Consider the following 21,428-nt stretch of genomic DNA (forward strand, 5'->3'; position numbering starts at 1 on the left):
TAAATGCCGATCTTAATATTCCCCCCACCGGCACTGCAAGGCCTATATCTACTAAGAGGTTCTGGCCCAAAGCAGTGTGGGGGTAAAAGAAGCCGGGTAACTGGTGAAGAGGAGGAAATTTATGTGCCTTCTAGGTCATAAAATTGGCAGATAAGGCATAATGAATCTGTGTTTCAGGAGTTTCATGGCATGGGTTGATAAAGCAGCAACACACAAGCACACTTCTTTACTTGGCAGCCTGAGGGTATTACCTGCTTTACTTTATTGTGCTAATTGTAAGATTTGGTTGAGAAGGGATAATGCTGTGAGGTTTTTTATCATGGATTTACCCAAAGATTGACCTCAATGACTTGGCCCCTCCAACATGACTCATTGTACAAATACATTTCTACAGATACACTCCAAAATGTTGGAAAAACAGTTTAAAAAAGATTGATGACTAGATTATGGATGTTCTGTTGTGTAGGTTTCCACAAGAGGAAAATTGGGAGATGTCCTCATAGGGAAAATTAATTTAATACTTAATACTTAATACTAAAAGTTAGATGCTTATTCTTGTGCCACTGGAACTTTTTTTGCACTTTTGTTAGAAGAAGATGTCATGTGACAATACAGCGTTATGGGTCATGAGATTGGATCAGAATCAGAACATACTGGCGATCATCTATAGTAACTGATGGGTGCACTGAAAAGAAGATGTCCTGATGTCATGTTTGTCCTCTTATTATAAAGTACCCATGAAAATCAAATGCTGTAGCTGTACATGTATTAAGAAAACCTGTTGATAATATCTATCTGATATACACAAACCAACTAGCTATACTGGGCTTTTTTTGTCAATTTGGCAGCCGGCTGATGGGTGGATCTAGAGCAAATATTAAATTACATTGTAGATCTTACAAATCACAGGTCAACCTCCTATCAACCTTTTACCATACGCCTGCAACGGCCTTGTCTGAACTCTTGTGCGTTTCCTCTGTGGATCCTCTAGCTATCTATACACCTGGCAGGGATAATTAATTCAGCGATTGGAGCGTGCAGCACATTTTGTATTCTTTGGTTGCAATGGGGTTAATGAGAAACGGTCTTGTTACTGCAGGAAAATGAGGCTTGAAAAATTCGAGATGTCAAACTAGATCTGACTTGCATTGCCCAAGTAAGGCTGTTGTCATGGAGTGATGCGAGCTGCTATATGTACCTATTACTATGCCCATAGGTCTTGTTTTGTGCAGCTGTGATCTGCAAATCCCAAGTGGCATTATTTCACAAAGCCTTGGAGTGGGTTCTTACTTTAAGTCTTTTATTTCGACTTCATAGTAATGCCAAAGATGCTGGTGTCAAATCCTCAAGCAGATTTAGTGATTCAAAATGGCCTGTTCAACCTAACATGTGCATAGTTACAACTCTGCCAGAAGGTTCCCCACAGGGAAAGCTGATCATCATGCAGATGGTGTGCATTCATAGACTGCTGGCTCTGGTGACATTCTCGCTGTGCTCTCTGACCTCCACCGCCAAGTAGCGTAATCAGGCAATGAATACTATTCAGTACTTCCGAATATATACAATGCTTGCACATAATATAATACTGCCCTGACACATAAACTAAGAGGCAATAGATTTTACAAATTGTTTCTACTTTATGGTTTTATATCATTTTTATTTCATATTGTAATTGAGAAAACTTGGTTTTGAATTATTTACAGGATACATATTTCCTTACTAGGATGAACCTTTTTTATTGGGAAAAAGTGTGATGTTATTTTTTATTACATTTTTAAATTAAGGTTTTGAAGGGTTTCAAAAAGAAGCATATATGTTGCCTGCATACTGTGACAGTAACTCACTGTTTTTCTGTAAGTGAGAGTGTGACAGATCGGGCTGAGTGATCTGTGAGAGGAGAAGAGTGAACTCTCAGGAAAGCAGTGGCAAGTGGGACTGGCATGGCGTCTAGGACTAGTAGTCAGTACTACTGCCACTACCACTGTGCAAGCTAGGTGAACAGCTAGGCTAACATGTAAGCAGGAGAAAGTTTAAAATAGTAAAGATAATTTAAAATAATAATTTGTTCCACTGTCTGTGCCACATTCAGTGGTGGCCCCATCTCTATATACCAGGGCATTGAGGTTATGTCACATTGTAACTCTAAGGAAGCTCTAGTGAAGCTCTTGGTTAGATAAAATCCTCCCATGGACAACCAGTGAGCCCATAGTCTAGTGCAGGGGTAAGGAACCTATGACTTGGGAGCCAGATGTGGCTTTTTTGATGGTTGCATCTGGCTCGCAGACAAATCTGTCTCCTTGCATAGGGACTAAATAAAACTAGGTCACTAGAGGTTAGTGGGTCTATGCAATCTGATAAAATCTAATCTCAAATTTGATCTATTAATTTAAAGGGAACCTGTCACCAGGGACCCTCATTTTTCACTAAAGACAGATTGTAAAAGCCCATGACACCAGCAGTGCAAATCTGCCTTCCTGCCTTTTCTAAGCATTTGCATTACAATATAATTGTGAGTTATAACTTACTCTTGCATCCTGACAAAATCCTGGGGTAGTCACAGGGTTTGGGCTTTGGTTTGCATGCATTTCAAAAAACAACATGTGACCTGTTTGAGCTGCAGGCTGTCATCCATCTTTGTGCTCCTGTACAGCTTGTCCCTCCCCCACTGATTTCAGGTTGACCAGGCTGTGACCTCTGAGAAGGAGCAGGAGGTGGAGCTGTACAGGAGCACAAAGGTGGAGGCCAAGCTATGAGGAGTAAATAACAGCCAAGCCACATGTTGTTTTTTGAAATGCATCTAAACTAAAGCCCAGCCCCTGTGACTAACCCAGGATTTTGTCAGGGAGCAAGAGTAAGTTATAACACACAATTATATTGTAATGCAAATGCTTAGAAAAGGCAGAAAGGCAGATTTGCACTGCTGGTGTGAAGGGCTTCTGCAACCTGATTTTTGTGAAAATTAGGTCCCTGGTGACAGGTTCCATTTAACCTCCTGGCTGAACCTTCACCAGACACCTGCCGTTAACAGCTAGAGCATGTGTTAGTTACAAATATTGCAATACGGTAGGATAAAAAAATTATTTTTTTATAATCCTTTTCACAATTATTAAAATACGGGAAACTACCGCATATACTCGAATATAAGATGACCCAAATATAAGCCACAAAAACATGGTAAAACCTATATTTTCTTTACTCGAGTATAAGCCGAGTTTGTGGTTTTAGCACATTTTCTTGTGCTGAAAAACTAGGCTTATACTCGAGTATATATGGTATGTACATTTAGTATTGCTGGGATCATATTGACTCAAAGAATAAAAGGGATGTGTCTTGAGGACAATAGAATATTAGCCATAGAAACAAACAGACTGCTTCTCTGACTTATTTCTTTGCAAAGAGAAAATTAACTGTTAGCCATATATGTTAAAAGAAGCTTCCTCAAAAGAAAAAATGAAAATAATTTAAATAGACTTCCGAAGGTTTACATAGCCTTTAACCTTTTTCCTACTTGAGTTTTTTTTTTAAATAAATGCTGCATCTCTAGTAGCGACCAAAATTTTCATACTAACAGCATAATAAAATACTAACAGCCCCCACTGTTAACAAATATTTTCCAAAAGCTGCCACCTACTGCATTGTCAAAATGGAAGTCAGCACTTTATAGACACAGACACTTTCATGCTGTTTTGATTTAAAGTGTAATTTATAATGGAAAAAATACATAAAAATTTGTATTAGTTGTCAAAGTGTAACCCCAGCAGAAAGTTGAATCCACCGCTTCATTTAGAAATAATAGCTCAACATGTGTCGAGGTTATACATGCCATATGGGAGTTTGTTTACACATAAGGAAGGGAATATGCAAATAGGTTTTCCAAGATGGGAAAATGAAAAATAAGTTTCTAGTGCTACCACAAAGAAGGGTGTTTGACTTTCAAAAAGTTTTGTGACATAGCTTCAGATAATAGCCCAGCCAGTAAGACTCTTGGCGAAGGAAAATTTCTGTAGACAGTGCTGTGTTTCAAAGACAATGGGGCACATTTACTTTGCCGGTCGCTGGAGTTCACCGAAAGTGCATTGTCCTACAATAATGCACTCTGCCGCGATTTACTAAGATGGTGCGCCTGATATCCTGCATGTGTCACTTCCCCGCTCAGGTCCATCAGAGTTCACCTTCTTCTTCCTGGTGCATGTAAGTGCATTGTCTTGCAACACAATTTGAAAGTCGGATAATCTGACAGCACGCCCCCTTTCATTCTGTCGCATGAAAGCAGCGCAGCTGTGCCACAATCCGATCGTGTGCAACATAATCCCAATGCAGACCCCTGATAAATACCTGTCAAAGCTGCGCAAATCCTGGAAACGGCAAACATACTGACAAAAGTGCGATCTGCGACCCTTATTAAATTTGGCCCATTGCTTCTCATCAGTTCAGTGTAGGAAACTGTGGGTCAGGCAGGGAAGTACAGGTAACTGGTGTATTTTGTAAGTGTAACACCTGTGATAATTGGATTTTCTCAGTTTTGGGTTGTCATAAGAATAAGGATTAATGATAAAGCGTCATTGCAGAGACATTTGATAACTCTTAGGCCGAATTCACACGACCGTATGGGGGACATATGTACGGCCGCAAGCTTGCGGGCATACATACGCCCCCCCATAGATGGCAATGGCCGTGCAGAGCTTTATGGTACCGCTCCGTACACTTGAAAAAGATAAAATAATGTCTTATCTTTCCCAGTGTACAGCCATACGGCGTGCATCTCTATGGGGAGGGGGGGTCACCCCTCCTCCTACCCATTGCGCTGTACATATTCGCGCCTGGCTATGGCCTGGTGGACATACATTCATGAATCGAACCTAATGGGTGATCATTGCAGCCTAGGGATAAAGCACAGTAAAATAGCAGCATCCAGAGGTCTGTGTTGTCTGTAAGTCTGGTGTCATTAAGTTGGGTACTGATTGTATATTTCTACTTCTTCCAGCTTAGAGGGAAGTGCTGGGGGTTATAGGAAGAGCCATCAGTCCCAAAGACCAGAAGTACCAGCACCATGCATGTACCTGATTATATACACAGCCCATTTTGGTACCATAATCAAGGTACCACTGCAACTCATACTGTACAGCACTTGTAGTACCACTGTCTTACAATATTTCTATCCTCTAGATACAACTAATATTGTATGTAAAAAATAAAGCCAGATATTCAACCAACACAAAGCAGCGCAGTCTGGGTGTCAGGATGGTAACATCTCAGTTTCTAGTTTTATTATAACATGTCTTAATGTCTTAACAGATATAATAATATTTTATTCCTTAATGACCCATTTTAAAACTTTCCCATAAAAAGGTGCTGAAAATATTATAATCGAAGGCTGGGGACTACAGAGATAAAAGAACAGTATCAGTTAATTAAAGTACAGCTAGTCATTTCTTCAACACTGGAGAAACTCTCATCTATTATTAAACCGAATTATATGTTGAAATGATCTGAATGCTTTACACATATTCTGGTTAAATAATACATTGCATGACCAAATCTCACTTCCACAAATCGTTTGCATAAGAGAATAAAATCTATTCTTTAACTTCAATACAAAAACTCCTGAAATGAAGTCATTAAACCTTTAAATATACGGGACGTGCAATGAGAAAAGTCATTTATAGGAACTCAAATGTCTCGATTATTTTTTATTCTTTGCATATATGGGGATAGTATCATCTGAAATATTTATTAGTTACAAAGTTCTCAAACTCAAACATGTTTAATTTAAGATTGGAAATCATTATATCCTTCATTAAAGCCTTTCTAAGCAATCTTACATCTTTCAGTAGAACACCAAATGTCCAAAAGCATCTTTACAGACAATAACATACATCATTGTTTGCTTTATATAGAATTAAAGAAGTAAAGTTTAATGGTACAGTACTTTATTATTGTAACCCTAGTCAAAAATGTTATGGTCTCTGTGACAATTGGATTTTAAAAATTGTGGATTGTCATAAGAACCAGGATTAGCAATAAATCTTAATTACATGCACCATTGATAACTGTTACAGCTGTTTATTGTAGCCTAGGACTCAAGTACAGTAAATTACCAAAATCCTGAGGTCCGTTTGTAACTAGGGGTCATATGTAAGTCAGGTGTTCTTAAGTACGGTATCGCCTGCACAACTGTTTAGGACAACCCTTTTTAAAGGCAGTCTTGTGATCAGTCGATTATAAGGGTTTAGCAATATATTACCATTGGAAATGATGGTCACCAACATATCACCATGACTGTGGCCACATGGCTGGCCATATAATACTTGGATGGGTCAAGTTTGCCAGAAGAGGAGCTACTCATTGTTAATGTATCCGTCATCTAGTTATTGCTATTAGTAGAGGATCTATCTATACCCTACATTCTTATTTGTAAAATAAAACTCTATTTAAAGTTTTCACTCAAGTTAATCATGTGACACACTTAATGGTTTTCCAAATAGAAGTTTCCTACCTAGTTATAACACACCATAACTCTTAGAAACCCCAGAAAATAGCAACATGACTGGATGCTTCCAAATTTACTCATCATTGACTCACTTTATGAAACCACTTCCTACTTTGAAGCTATTGGCTGCAGCTCGATTCGGGTGACTTCCTGTTCTGCCCATAACTTTTACACCCTCAGAATACTGATACCTATATTGATAATGCTAAGAAAAAGAATCAGAATAAGAGAACTTGTTTCTGTTTAAATTATCCAAGAATATAATCTACTTGGGTATAATTAATATGTCCATACTTGCATTCATTCAGTATGGACATAGTATGTACAGTTAAACCTGTTTGTCATGACCTGCACTGCACTGAAAATTTGCTGTTTTTGGGGTGGTGTTTTCAAAGAATATGGGCATTTTTATAGTGTCTAGGAAAATCTATCACAGAAATTCCGTTCTGTACAATGATCTTTTTAAAAACGTAGTGTAATAAAGAGATGTCCTTGTACACTGTGAAAGATTGTAGATTTCAGTAAACTTCTGCACGAACGTTTATTCAAAATAGTAAAAAGTGTTTTGTCTTTTAAAGGGTTACTATACGCAGCCTTACGTTACGCTGCTTTTGATCAAAATTATCTAACATTTGTCAGCCTTAAATGCCATTTTGAGGGCCATTAAACATAAGAATTGAAATTTTAATATAAACCATGAAGTCGAAAATTATTGTCAAGTGTTAACATGACATTGTACTGCAGTGCTAAACAATAATGTTTTACCACATCTTTTTACAGGCAATCTTATCTCTGAATACAATAACAGTAAAGACAATAGCCAAAGGGGTAATCCCAGGGAAAAAATGCAGTGTTTTAGTCCCCAAGACATGACATATTTATCCGACTATGACTCAAACTACCCATAAAGACATAATCAAGACTTCTTAACCCCTTACTGCATTTGGACGTTCCTGAACATCATGTTGCGGAAGGAGGAGTATGAAGAGGCTGAGCCCCCTTCATACTCACCAGGTGTTTGCTTCACAATGCAACAAACACCCATCACTAGCACCGATCTCAGTAGTTAGCTCTTTGGCTTGGATTGTCGCTCCCCCGGGGCTGTCTGATTTTAGCCTATCTATTACAATGTGCGATTTGCACATTGTAATAGATGATGTGTAAAATCCCCATATATTGCCATAGTATAGCCGTATATGGTAGGATTAAAAATAAAATAAAAAAAGTTCAAAATATTAAGTAAAATTAAAAAAAAAAAATCATAAACATGTTAGGTAATGTCCTGTTCTGAAATGTCCGATCTATCAAAATATAATAATAGTTATTCCTGGCATTTAACCCTTTTACAGAAAATGGCACCCAAAATAAAAATGTCACTTTTTTGCCATTTTGCAAAGTATAAAAAAATCAATAAAAAGTGATCAAAAGGCTCAAAATGGTAGCATTGTAAAATGTCATCAAAAGTTGAAAAAAATTACACTACACTGAAGTATGAAAAAATTATTAGCGCCAGAAGATGGCAAAAAGAAAAAAAAATGTTTTGTATAGGAGGTTTTAATTTTTGTAAATGTATTTAAACATTATAAAACCTAAAAAAAAATTGGTATCCCTGTGATCATACCGACACAAAGAATAAGGTAGACATGTCATTTGGGTTGCACAGGGAAAAATCCAAGACCAAAACAATATGGTGCAGATTTTTTTTCCTGCTTCCCAATACACGGCATGGAATATTAAATACCGACACTATGAAGTGCAATTTGTTACACAGAAAGCAAGCCATCACAGAGCTCTTTACATGGAAAAATAAAAAAGTTTTTTGAAGGTGGCGAGTGAAAAATGAAAAAGCAAATACAAAAAAGGGCCTGGTTGTTAATTGGTTAAAAATCATTTGAAGACAGCTAAGTACTGTTCAAAGGAAGTGTACCATCAAAAATTATTCTTACCATGTAGGTTAATATATATATATATATATATACACCGTATTTTCCGGACTATAAGGCGCACTTAAAAGCCTTGGATTTCCTTGGAAATCCAAAGTGCGCCTTATAGTCCGATGCGCCCTATGTATGGCGCTGGGCAGCGGACCATACTTACATAGGTCCCCGCTACCGGAGACCGGAGACAGCAGATCTCCAGCGGGAACTGCAGACCACGTGGCACGAACAACTTCTGCCGCGTGGTCTGCAGTTCCCGCTGGAGATCTGCTGTCTCCGGTAGCGGGGACCTATGTAAGTATGGTCCGCTGCCCTCCTCCACCTCCCCCTCACCTTCCCCACTCACCTTCCCCGCGTCGCCGCGTCTCGTCAGGTCTCGTCTTCGGGTCGCGTCGCGTCTCTTCTCCGCGTCGCGTCCCGTCGCGTCCCGTCGGGTCTCCGCTCCGCCCCCGGACCTCCGACACGCCCCCGGACCCCGCGCCTTATATTCCGGTGCGCCTAATGGCCCGGAAAATACGGTATATATATATATACACACTGGAGATGAACATTAGAGAACAATACATAATTTTCTAAATGTCAAGGTCATTGTGTAGTCCTATGTAAATATATTCTTATGCGAGTAATATAGATGTATTCTAAGCTTCTAGTATTTATAAGCTTATATATTGTTTATATTATAAAGCACAAAATAAAAATGTAAATTAGATAATTGTAAAAGAACATTGATGACAATTAGAGAATACTTTCAGATACATGCAAGTTATTGGTGTTAAAGGAAACCTACCTCCACAAATCTACCTATTAAGATCCAGTGGTAGGTGCATTTAACGTTTGTAAGGATAGTCCTTTTAAGGGCTAATCCTTTACTCCACTCTTTCTTTTATAATCTTTTATTGGGGTAATATGAAAATGTTCTCAATAGGCTACTGGGGCGTGGAGTAGCCGGAGCTGAGGCTACACGCCCCAGTAGCTTCATTGATCCTCTTCAGTGTGCACAAGAAGCTGCGCGCACTCGTCCGCAAAGCTGGAGTTCTGCGCGGTTTCGGAGCCGAGATTGTGCAGCCGCTGGCCTGCATTCTGCGCATGTGCAGAACTCCGACTTTGCAGATGAGTGCTGAAGATAGTTTTGGGGAATGCTTTTTTGCAGCAGGAGTTGAAAGTCATTGTACATGTACATGTACATTGTGTTCAGTCAGCAATTTTTTAAAACAGGACAATGCCTCTTGTCACACAGCAAAATGGGTAAAGCAGTCCCTAAAACAAAAAACATTGAAACAATGAAATCACCAGCCCAGTGTCCTGATCTAAACACAATAGAAAAGCTCTTGAAAATCCTTGGTGTCAAAGTCATGGCCAAGAAACCCATAAGAGCCACAGAACTGGGGTAGAGACTGGACGAAGAGTGAACCAAAATCCCACCAGAGTCATTCAAAGCAAAGGCCTGTGCGCCTTCTAGTGATTGGTGACTGTTCTTAACATTTAGTTATAATCTTTGCCTGTGATACAGTCATTGCTGTTTCCCTAATTATGATCATCACAGTTTTTCTTTATAAAATAAGTCTTTTTTGTTTATATACTTTGGTTATTTTGTAAAACACTGTCCTAGTGGCAAGATGTAACCCTTACAAAAAATCCATCAAATCAATGGAGATACATTATTTCTGAAAAATTCAAGTAAACATGCATTATTCTCTAATTTTGATTTCCAGTGTTTTGTAAATTCTGTAAAAAGACATACAGGCGGTCCCCTACTTAAGAACACTCGACTTACATACGACCCATAGTTACAAACGGACCACTGGATATTGGTAATTTATTGTACTTTAGTCCTAGGCTACAATAAACAGCTATAACAGTTATCACAGGTGTCTGTAATGAAGCTTTAGTGTTAATTTTGATTCTTATGACAACCCAACATTTTTAAAATGCAATTGTCACAGAGACCAAAGAAGTTCTAGCTGTAATTACAACGATAAAATATACAGTTCCGACTTACATACAAATTCAACTTAAGAACAAACCTACAGACCCTATCTTGTATGTAACCCCGGGACTGCCTGTAGTTGAAATCGGTTTCCGTACTGTTTTCCTGCTACAAAATCTATGCATAGCTTTAGGCTTCTTTTTTTTTAATAACATTAAGAGAAGACATAAAGGATCCATAAAGACCCGCTACATTACTGTTATAAGTTCTGTTCCTGGATAAACTTCTGTTCACTGTTACTGGCCTGGTCAATATCTGGAATGATCTGCTCCTAGTACTAAGGATGGACGGTGATGATTAATAAATACTTTCTGGAATACCCCTTCAATGATCTACGACATTTCACAGCGAGTTGTCATTTATTGAAGCTGCCATAAAGCACACATGGTTCTGCACTGTCTATAAAGACAATACACATAAAATGCATTGGCTTTTCTCTCATTTGTCTGATCTTCACACTCTCACATTGAGCCTTTGGAAAACCTTATTATTCACTACACAATATAATATAATCTGCTAATTCCCTAATCTGATGTTCCACTGATCAGTAGGCATAGATGCTGTACATAGCCCTAACCAGCAGAGAATATGCACCGCATATATGTGTATGGAGCCAGCGGGGACATTCTCTATCCATAATTAATCCTGAGAGAGGTCAGGTCAGGTTAAAGCGACACTTGCTTCTTCATCTGTTAACATAAGACCAGAGGACATAAAATGTATTGTGATACAAGTACATGGCAAAAACATACAGATGTGAGTTTATAGAAATACACATAGGGGGGCATTTATTATCGCCTTTCAAACGGAAAACTAGGGGAAAATTTTTTGTCCGTTGCTGCGCCTCCTGAGCCTTATTTATGAATTGTTGGCACTGGTGGTTTTCCGACACTCACAACTTGTTCTCTTTTTGGGTGCAAAATTGTGGTGCTGCTTGTGAATTGGTTAGGTTTCTGGCGCTTCTAGTTTTCCAACTCCTTTTGTGGCACAGTATTTGGCGCAAAAATGGTCTTGGGAGTTCTGTTTCACCTTCATGAATAGGGAGTTATTTCTAATCCTATTTGTCCGTGCGCCAAATCATTAATCGCTTTCTGCGCCACCATATGCTCAAATTAATTAATTAATTAAAGTGACAAGGAGCTCATTCTGGAAAATGAAATGAATGTTCTCCTGAAGTTGAAGGACTTCTTTTTGCATTGACAGTACTTTGTTATCACATTATGGCTCATCGTTATGGAGCAATCAACTTTAGGAGGTAAGCCCTTTTTGTCAAACAGGTCTTAATTAATAGGAATCTTTTGGACCTTATCTTTTTCTGATCTTTCCAATTTGCCATCATTGGTTTCTTGAAGGCGCAGTCACGCACGGTATTTTGATTGCGTTCTGAAAGTGCAAATTCCTGGGGGTAGGGCTCGGCCCGATTGCATATGCATTTCTAATAAAATGCAATTGGTAACCAGCACCTGGTGTTTTGAATTATTTAAACACAATACAAAAGCCGAGTGTGACTATCCCCTAAAAGTATTGTCCACTTTGAAGGCCCTAGGCTCCATAAATGTTGGTTTCTGAATCTTCTCAGCAATTAATTATAATAATATATAAATAATAAATAAATCTTATTTCTATAGGATGGTGGCTTAGTGGTTAGCATTACACCCTTGCAGCGCTACGGGCCTGGGTTCAAGTCCTAGGGTCAACATCTACAAAGAGTTTGTATGTTCTCTCCATGTTTGTGTGGGTTTCCTACGGGTCCTCTGGTTTCCTCCCACACTCCAAAACATACTGGTAGGTTGACTAGATTGTGAGCCCTATGGGGACAGGGACTGATTTGGCAAGATCTGTGCAGCGCTGCATCATCTGTGCGCACTATATAAATAAAGAAGCTGTCACAGTCTATGGGGAAAAGTCCCTTAGGACAGTCAGTGGACTCCTTGGGCCACTGCGGGAGATAACAACCTTAGCCGCACCCGGGGGCGGAGTCTAAATGAACTCCTGGTCTTCGCCATAGCCCGCCGCAAAGCGGGATGGTCTTGCTGCGGCAGGAGTCACCAGGTCGCTCCGCGGGTGCGACTAGGCCCACGGTGGCAGCCAAGTTAGGGACACGGGGACCACAGGCAGGTGGGCAGGACCACGGGAAGGCAGGCAGGACCACGGGAAGGCAGGCAGGACCACGGGAAGGCAGGACCATGGGAAGGCAGGAAGGCTGGCAGGACCTCGGATGGCTGGCAGGACCACGGATGGCTGGCAGGACCTCGGATGGCTGGCAGGACCACGGATGGCTGGCAGGACCTCGGATGGCTGGCAGGACCACGGATGGCTGGCAGGACCTCGGACGGCTGGTGGAATACCGGAGCGCCACAGGATACCAGGACCGCCACAAGATACCAGGACCGCCACAGGATAACAGAACCGCCACAGGATAACAGGACCGCCACAGGATAACAGGACCGCCACAGGATAACAGGACCGCCACAGGATAACAGGACCGCCACAGGATAACAGGACCGCCACAGGATAATAGGACCGCCACAGGATAACATAGAACAAGGGAACACAGGAAACCAGGAACACGGGAACACCACGGAACACGGGAATCACAGAATCCACAGAGGCGTCTGGAAACGCTCGGGAACGCGGAGGGCTTTCTCGTCAGTAACAGGATATGAAGATCCGGCAGGGGATGCTGGGAGTCGCCAGGCTATATAGCCGAGCCAGAAATGCCAGAGCCAATAAGGAGGACGCTGGCCCTTTAAGGCTGGGAGAAGTCTGCGTGCGCCCCCTCTAGTGGCAGGAGAACACGACTGCATGGAAGAAGCATGCGGCCTACAAGCTAGGAACAAGAGTGCAGGCCGGAGCCAGGAGAGGTAAGTGAGAGCTGGGGGAACGGGGATCCTTACCGAGGATCGCGGGTGTAACTGTGACAGAAGCTAACTAACTATAGGACCATTATATTCTTTAGCACTTTACAAATCATTTCACCAACCTCAATATCATAAATCCTACACCAAAAACCTCAAGTAAAGTGACTAGAGCATATATATTGTAGGGAATGGGCACTCATACAGTAATTAGCTATGAAGAAATTTCATCTGTCCTACTAGGACATGTCTTCATACTGTACTGTACCTAATACTGTATCCAATCACTACTGTGGATGCAATTTCGTGTTGTTTTCCAATACCTGAGCCACATCCAGGTTCCAAGGACTGCTGGAAGTAATTCCCAGTTAAATTGATGTTATCATCACAGAAAATGAAGGATGGGTTCCATATCGTAGCTCAATGCTTTAGAATGAGGTTTTATACATTGCCTTTGCAAATACATTTTGATTTTTGCAGACATTTGTTGTACGAATCTAGTGCTTTCTCCACCATCTATTTTGTTCTACTAAAGATTTTTAAAAAGTTAGTTGCATAGTTACATCGTTAATACGGTTGTCCATCAAATTCAACCAAGGAAAAAAAGGGATGGGGTTAGGAAGGAATGTGGGGAACGATTTTATATAGGATAACCAGTGTTAAAGTACAATATATAAGGTACTTAGTAATTAGCATTACAGTCTTGCAGCGCTGGCTTCCTGGGTTAAAGTCCCACCCAGGTCCACATCTGCAAAGAGCTTGTATGTTCTCTGTGTTCGCTTTGTTTGGATTTTCTCTGGTTCCTCCAGTTTCCTCCAAAACATACTGGTAGGTTGATTAGTTTGTGAGCCCCATTTAGGAAAGGGGCCAATTTGGCATACTCTGTGCAGCGCTGTGTAATCTGTACGCTCTATATAAATAAATAATTTTTATTATTATACAATCAGTGTTACTTGGCTGTAAGAAGGCATCTAGACCCTTTTTGAAGCTCTCTGCTGTCCCTACTGTGACCAGCTCCCAAGCTCCTCTATGCCACATATTCACTATTCTTACATTAAAGAAGCCTTGTCTCTTCTGAAGATTAAATCTTATTTTCTCCAGACAGTCAGTCTGGGGCCATCAGAACATTGGGGCACATTTACTAAAAATTGTGTAGTGTGCAGAGGGTGCAAGATTCAGGATTTCTGACGCCCGTTCTTCATGAATCTGGTGCTCCCTGCACTGCCCTGACACAGTGCACCAATTTTTTTTTGGTGCACCTTTAACATAGGTCTATCTGACTTTGCATGATAAATCTGGCGTAGAGTCCGGCTGAGCCCCAGGTCACTCCCTAATTTGTGTCACATGATGCCTAGTGCATCTGCCCTACAAAAGGGCCGTGAGCGACACCATTTTGGTGCAGACACTTCTTAACAACCTGTTAAAGCGGTTTCCACTAGAAAGAATGTGCAAAGTCCGACAGAAAACTGGCACACGGCCCTTAGTAAATTTGCCCCTTGTCTTTTGATGTAATTTAACTTGAAACAACATTCCACCATATTCTGATATGGACCATTTATATGTTTATATAAATTAAACTTCCCTTCTGTAGACTAAATCAATCTAATTCTTTGAGGTTTCCTCAAAACTGAGACCCCTTATTCCATAGAGCCCTATTAACTAACCAACACCTTTCTTTTAGCCAGAATTAGTTTCCCTTACATCCTCATAAAATCAACTTTAAGTTATATTCCCTATTGCCCCTTCCATCTACTTTTCTCCATGTCCCATGCCTCTTCTCAGCAATCAGCTCTTAATGTCATGTAAGCAGGATGATGTAATCTAAGCTCTTTTACACAGTTACATTTTCAACTTCTATTCTATCTTTGTATATGATTACATGAAATCACAGCATGCCTCCATGGACTTCTACTCCTCCCCATTCTACATGGAGACTGCTGTGATTTCATGTGATCAGATACATACATGGGGTAGATGTTTCAAATGTAACTGGGTAAAGGACCTTAAATTACATCACCTTGGTCACATGACATGAAGTGCCCAATGATGTAACAGAGTTTTCTCTCAACAGCGGCATGTCCTAGTAGTGAGACCTGTCAATCAGGAACAGAACTCACTCAGTGCGCTTGAACTCACATCAGGTGAGCAGCATATAAGTTTACAAACTGATTTTTTAACATTGCAGCCATGGAAAGGAACTATATAGAGATAAGACAATGCTTTTTTATCATAGGTTTTTTTTTATTGAAGTATTTATTTTGAATGGGTTAATTTAAATGGCAGGTTCTCTTTAAAGGCTGTTACCTAACATGGTCTGCAGCTGTGTATGTACAAGAATCATGATAGATTCCTTTAGAAGGATAGTGATAGCCGTGAGAAGTTGTTTGGTGTGACCACTGTTGCCTTGCAGCACTGGTGTCCTGGTCAACATCTGCTTGGTGTTTGTATCTACTCTCCAAGTTTGCAAAGGTTTTCCTTTGGATAGTCTGGTTTCCTCCCACACAACTTCTGTACAGTGCTGTAGAATGTGTTACCACTTTATAAAAGAATAAAATGAAATGTATGTGATTTAGACTCAAACATGTCTACATGACTGTAATTTGAACCTATACTTTTGAAATATATGGAGCTTCTGGAGGGTGAGAGGGATAAGAAAAGAAGACTGTTGAAAAAAGTAGTAATGTGTAGGGTGGCCAAAACATACCTCATATCCAGTGATCACATAAAGTAGGTAACCCCCTCCCAAACAAAAAAACATTCCATAAAAGGAAACCTTTTTACCATGTGCTTTCATGGTCAAGGGGTTTGGATAAATAGTGGCAAACACAAAAATGCATGATATGCAAAGTAAATCCAACACCTTCTGCTCAGATTTCACACTCTTAAGAAACATGAAGCTCAAAGCGGAAATCAAAATGAATTGGATCACCTTGGACCGGGGCGCAGATGGCCACAAATTTACATCTCTCTGTCTTCATCTCCTCTGGACTTGACTATTATCCCTCTCCTGACATATTCAGTATTCTGCTTGTACCTTCTAATCAGCCGTCTCCGGATAAGACGTTCTGGCTTTGGTTGGTTTCGGTTAAACTATTCTATCCAAGCCGTAAATTAACTGGCATCTATACAGCATCTTGAAAGGGCTAAAAATTAGCAGGTCACTCACATGTCCAGAACCCTTTATTGTAATAAGAATGCGCTCCTTCCTCTGCCATATGGCAGACTTGCTAATACAGGCGGTCCCCTACTTAAGGACACCCGACTTACAGACAACCCATAGTTACAGACGGACCCCTCTGCCCACTGTGACCTCTGGTGAAGCTCTCTGGATGCTTTAAAATAGTCCCAGATTGCAATAATCATCTTAAAATTGTCTGCAATGAAGCTTTATTGATAATTCTTGGTCCTATTACAGCAAAAAAATTTGAAACTCCAATTGTCACTGGGGCAAAAAAAAAAAATTGTCGGGAACTACAATGATAAAATATACAGTTTCGACTTACATACAAATTCAACTTAAGAACAAACCTACAGTCCCTATCTTGTATGTAACCCGGGGACTGCCTGTACAGTTTTGTCAGCTCTCCCTCACTTGGACTGATTCCCACTAATTGGAAGGTACTGTCAGTCATCTATTTCTGTGAAAAAAATATTTTGCTGAAGACTATACACTGATACGTGCTTCTATTTTCCAGGTCTCTTATTCCCAATGTTAATGGTGTCATAGTCTTCAGTGGGGTTTGACTAATTGCTGTCAGAGCTATTTTTCAATTTCCACTAATTTGGGTCTCTGGGATTTGGCAGCTATTTGGATATGATGTGTTTTGGGGAGATTGAATGCAGAGAAAGAATAAGAGACCAAGCAATGGTGTAATAGTTTTCTATATAAAGGTATCGCTCTTAGCTGTTGGGTTTATGACCTTGTCTGATTTTTTCATGGTGTATATAAAATAATGTACTCTAAAAAGTAATGTATGTAAAAAATGTACACCCAGAACATTACTGCACCAATGATTCTTCTTGTATCCATTCACTGTGATATTAGCATTATAATAGGAAAAATAAGCCACATAATTACAGTGTTTAGAACATTAAATCAATTGAAAGAAGTTTCATTTAGAGAAATTACTTTCATGTGAGTTATAAAACCTAATAGATAGACGAAGAGCCTTAGAACAAAAGTTTATGTAGACATAAATTTGGTGCATTGGATGTGCTTTTCAGTGGAGTTTTTTTGGATTACATCAATCCCTCCTAAAAATTAGCCATGTATGTACAGCAGAAGTAAGAAGCAAATGTGTGAGGCATTGGGGCACACTTACTAAGAATGTAGGAAACTGCACTAAAAGTGCTCTGTCATGTATAATGCTCAGTGTTACTAAGATCGTGCACCAGAAATCATGAATCGATCACTTCATTGCACTGGTTTGACAGAGTTCACCAACTTTTTTGTGGTGCACCTTTAAACTAGGACGTGCAGCAGACTTTGCATGTTAAATATGACGCTTGGTCCGACTGAGCGCCAATCTGACAGAAAACAGTTGCACAGCCCTTAGTAAATGAGCCACATTGTGCACCTTTCCATGGCACCCTGGTGCTTACTAAAAAAGCCTTAGGTCTTCCATCTCAGTACACAGAGGTGAAATAAGGGCACTGAAGCATGATGCCTTGTAATACCTAGGAATAGTCTAATAAAGTCCCCTACTAGGATTAAAAATGTTAAAGGATTTATCAAGAGAAACATTAAGGGGGTTGTCCGACTATTTTTAAAATTCTGCAGACGGGCAGGGGAAGGACTTTTTAAAAAACAAAGCTGTACTCACCTCTTCCGTTGCTCCCGGTGTTCCATACCGCCACGTCGCCAGGCCGTGCCCTTGTTTGTTTACAGCTCAGTTCAGTTCTGGCTGAGGTGGCCGGCCACGCTCTCACCCATCCCAGAAGTTGGACTTAACTCATGCAGCCCTCTTCCAGAATTTTAAAAACTGTCAGACAACCCCTTTAATTAAAAAAAGTTAACACAGCCTCCCACCCCCATTAAAAGCAACTTACTAATATATTCAGTTTCCTGCTGACATATTTCTTTTATACAGTCAATGGTTATGAGATGCAGGATATAGCATCACAAGGCCATTTCCTGTGAAATCATGACCCCACATCAAGAGACCATGAGACACTGAGGGATTTGTTTACTCCTCCCATTGTCAGGGGATTGGTTACATTGTACTTTCCAGCCCCTTGCAGTCGTGTGACCTGTGATGTCAAACTCGAATCGGAGGAGGGAATTGTCATGATGATTGTGCTCAACTTGGTGTCTTATTACAAGGGTTGGCCTTCTGTGCCATCCCTAACCCATCCTTTTGCATTAACCCCACCCCCACCCCCTGCCCAGAATCCTCACTGCAATGGTATTAAGATGGGAGACATGCTGGTATGAAGACAAATCTATGTAGATTTTGTTATGGGGTATCTTTTTCTTCTATATTCCCACCCCTGCTTCCTACAAGAAACAAAACAACAGAGACACCCTCCTAGACACTAATCCTCATTATTATTGATTTCATTATCCTTTAATCATGAAATATAGATTTTTCCTTGTACTTTTCTACAATACCATTAATGTAATTATTCTTTATTTAGCGCCACCTTTTTCCTAATCCCCTTGATATTCCCCGGGTGCACATACATATGACACACTGATGTGTCATTCCCTTAACACAATTTTCCTGCCGCAGAGACTTGATAAATACAATCCAAATTGAGTCATATATCAAAGTCTCCCTTACTGTTATATAAAGGGCAAACAAGAGCCCACCGCAAATGTTCATCTCTGTCAAAAAAAAAAAATCCATTGGTTTCAATATGAAAGCCTCTTTTACAGATAAAACAGAGGCTAGCTCTGTATTTGGAGGGCTTTTGATGAATATGGCCAACACACCGCTAGAGTCTTCATTCACACTAGTAGGAAATAATCAAAGTCACAAGACAATCAGCCATGGAGACACCGGCCTAACACAGGCAGCGGCATTCTCATCACTCATTCATTAGTGTCATTAACAGAAGAGATGAGCAGGGATCTATACCAAAGACGATATAAACCGTCCTTGCCTTGAAAACCACAAAGGCTAATTTTTGTCCTCTTTGCAGTTTCACAGACCCCGAGCCTGGGGATTTAACACACCAGCCATACAGGATGCGTCCAGTCGCAAAGCCTCCTTCTGGCAATCACTCAGACAGACTCTGATGATAAAACAATTTTGTTTCCCGTGCTCCGATCCACATTTTCATTAAAATTAAAGCCAAGGAAAATCCTCAAAAGATTCTTGTAATGTATTTCCAATTCCCAGCCCCTGCAAAGAATGTGAGAAAGTAGAGAAAAGGTGAACGAGCCGGAGTTGAGAGCCACGGGGATGACGGCATTGTGCAGATGGGATAGGTCATAGGTAACATGGATGAACATCAATGAGAAGAAACTATATATCAGAAGCTATAAAGGACTAGAAAATCCTGCGACAACAACAGCAAGATGTGGACTCTTTGATTTTACTTTTCACTTCTTTTTTTTCATTTCTTACCTGGTCATAAAAAGAAAACTAATAAAACAGTCAAGTAGTCCCCAAAGACTGTAAGGAAAAAAAGAGACGGAGATGGCGAAGGTGAAAATATATATGTACAGAGAAAAGACGAGAAAGAGGTTATAAATATATATATAGATATACATGGAGGATTGGATGGGGAAGAAATATAGAGAGGCAGGAAGGCGAGCGTAGGAGGGGGAAGAGATCTTCCATCCTGATGTATTATGTTGTACATTTAGGCCGGTGATATATAATTATTGTACCGCTCTACCATATATTAAGAGATCTCTGGTGAGAGAAGGGCGTGTATTGCATGTAAACAGAATAAAAGGAGACAAAAGATGTTTTCCCCTTCGTGGATGTCAGAAATGTTATGTTCTTTCTGAATAGTAGTACCGCTGGCAAACAGCCTCTGCGTGATGCTGCACAGAACATTAAAGGATCATCCTCAGTTTTAAGTGGTTTGTTTGGGTGGGCAGTGATGCTGAAGGGGGATTACATTAGGTGCTTACGAATAAGGAGGCAGGAGCAGCTGCTCTTTGAGGGTCAGTCATGGTGTTTCCACTCCTCAGATCTCCACTGTCCACAGTACAGATAAATGTGTGTAGAGTAGAAGCACCATGACCAGGAACCTACACACCTTCAGTCTACTGCTTACTCATCCCTTATCTCCCTCCTGTGGCCTGGGACTAAATAATCTCTGTAGGGCATTTGGTATCAGACTGGTGAATCTTTTTTGCAATTAAAAATTTTTTTAATGCTTTTAGGGTCCAACATTTTAACCCCCTTACACTCAAGGCCCTTTTTTGTTTTTGCATTTCCATTTTTTTTTAATCTGTTTTCTTCATAGTGACGGTATTTAATATTCTATGTCGTGTACTGGAAGCGTGAAAAAAATTCCAAATGCAGTGAAAATGGTTAAAAAGCGCATTTGCGGCACATTCTTGTAGGCTTGGATTTTACATCTTTCACTGTGCGTCACAAATGACAGGTCTACTTCATTCTTTGGGTCTGTGCAATCATGGAGATATCAAATTTGTATTGGTTTTATGATGTTTTCATCCATTTACAAAAATGAAAACCTCCAGTACAAAAAAAAATCTTCATTTTGCCATCTTCTGGTGCTAAAAACTTTTTCATACTTTGGTATACAGAGCCGTGGGTGGTATAATTTTTTGCAACTATTTTTCAAAAATGGCAAAAAAGTGGTATTTTTGACTTTGACCACTTTTTTCCGTTATTGGGTTAAACGCTGGGAAGAACTGTTACTATATTTTGATAAATCAGACATTTGGGTCTTCGTAAGATCCGAGGCTGGTATGGCAACAGATCTCCGCCCCCCGATGATGTCACAGGGGTCTGTGATCGTATCCTAAATGGAGGCGCCCACAGGATTTAAATGCCTCCAGCAGCTTTGCCAATGAGCTTTCTCACTATCCCTGCAACTGGCATGTCACCTAATAGTATGCAGCATGTCGGTAAGGGGTTAAATTTATGTTTCTTAGTAAAGAATATCTCCTAAATATGATGGGGCACATTTACTTACCCGTCCCGTTGATGCCGCTGATCCAGAATGTCCGA

Source organism: Engystomops pustulosus, chromosome 2, assembly GCF_040894005.1.
Source record: "Engystomops pustulosus chromosome 2, aEngPut4.maternal, whole genome shotgun sequence".
NCBI lineage: Eukaryota > Metazoa > Chordata > Amphibia > Anura > Leptodactylidae > Engystomops > Engystomops pustulosus.